The following is a 2,074-nucleotide window of genomic DNA, read 5'->3' as shown; positions in this document are numbered from 1 at the left end:
CAAAAAAAAAAAAAAAAAAAAAACCAAAACAGTGAACCAACATTCCAGCCACCATAGGGACACATGTTATATATAATGTATTATGAATCCATGTAAAATGTATATAATTTATTATACATTTGCATAATTCACAACACCATGGGAATAATATTTGCATGCAATACCCACAGGATTATACATACATGCTTCCTTTAATTTGTCTAAAACAGGGACTCAAACCAATACTTTAGGGTGACAAACACACAACTGTGTAGAATATGCTTTCTTCAAACCATGATGGTTATAATGTAGAAGATTCTCAAGTTGTGGGATTACAGACATGGTATGATATGGTTGCTTGAGAAATGCATCTGTTCATAAAGTGCCTATACATGTCTAAGCAAAGGAAAAGTCTTGACATGAAACATCATTCCAGTGTATAACCCTGTAAATACAATCCTATGTACCTTTAAAATTCATAGCTTCTACCTTTGTGCAGTTCCCCAAAGATTTTACCTTTGTATAACAGACATTTTTTTCAAGAAGAGATTCTTCATCAAGTATGCTAATCTGATAATCATATAAGTAGGAGCAGAGCAAGCTTCCTTTTTTATTTCTAATACAGTCCTTAAAAAAAAAAGAAAATTAATGGTCAATGTACATTGTAGAAAGTATTTGAGAAATAGCTTTGTTTAAAAATAGCAATTTAGGTCCCTTTCAGTCTGGCCAGTACCAGGGTAGCTAGGGTGCAGAGTCGGCTGACACCAGCCAGCTATCCACAAGACCCGCCAGGGGATCTTAAGACTTCTTGTGAGTGGAACACAGTTGGTGCTCCAATCCAATCTCTCAGGACCTGAGACTACATTAATTAGGGATGCAGAAAACCCAGCTGATCAGGGGCACAAGTTCCTTCCGGTCCTGCCAGCACCGATCCACAAGACCTTCCACGGGATCTTAAGACCTCTGTGAGTGGATCAAAACTTCTGACAGGAGGCAGGCTCGAACACCAGATATCTGAGCACCTTCCCTGCAAGAGGAGAGCCTACCTGCACGGAATACTCTGAACACAAACTCAGGAGAGAGCTAGTCTCCCAGGTCTGCTGATAGAGGCTAACATAGACACCTGAGGAACAAGATCTAACCAGAGACAACTACAACAACTAACTCCAGAGATTACCAGATGGCGAGAGGTAAAGGTAAGAATCTTACTAACAGAAACCAAGACCACTCACCATCATCAGAATGCAGCATTCCCAACCCACCCAGTCCTGGGCACCCCAAAACACCTGAAAAACTAGACCCAGATTTAAAGCATATCTCATAATGATGGTAGAGGACATCAAGAAGGACTTTAATAACTCACTTAAAGAAATACAGGACAACAGTGGTAACCTGGTAGAAGACCTTAAAGAGGAAGCACAAAAATCCCTTAAAGTATTGCAAGAAAACATGACCAAACAGGTGATGGAATTGAATAAAACCATCCAAGACCTAAAAAGGGAAGTAGACACAATAAAGAAAACCCAAAGTGAGGCATCTCTGGAGAAAGAAAACCTAGGAAAGAAATCTGGAACCATAGATGCAAGCATCAGCAACAGAATGCAAGAGATGGAAGAGAGAATCTCAGATGCAGAAGATTCCATAGAGAACATCAGCACAACAATCAAAGAAAATAAAAAATGCAAAAAGATCCTAACTCAAAACATGCAGGAAATCCAGGACACAATGAGAAGACCAAACCTATGGAATATAGGAGTAGATGAGAATGAAGATTTTCAAATTAAAGGGCCAGCAAATATCTTCAACAAAATTATAGAAGAAAACTTCCCAAACCTAAAGAAAGAGATGACCATGAACATGCAAGAAGCCTACAGAACTCAAAATAGACTGGACCAGAAAAGAAATTCCTCCCGAAACATAATAATCAGAACAGCAAATGTACTAAATAAAGATAGAATATTAAAAGCAGTAATGGAAAAAGGTCAAGTAACATATAAAGGCAGACCTATCAGAATTAGATCAGACTTTTCACCAGAGACTATGAAAGCAAGAAGATCCTGGACAGATGTTATACAGACACTAAGAGAACACAAAT

The sequence above is a fragment of the Mus caroli genome, unplaced genomic scaffold, assembly GCF_900094665.2.
Source record: "Mus caroli unplaced genomic scaffold, CAROLI_EIJ_v1.1 scaffold_16413_1, whole genome shotgun sequence".
NCBI lineage: Eukaryota > Metazoa > Chordata > Mammalia > Rodentia > Muridae > Mus > Mus caroli.
The sequence above is the reverse complement of the archived record's forward strand: the minus strand, read 5'-3'. Positions refer to the sequence as shown.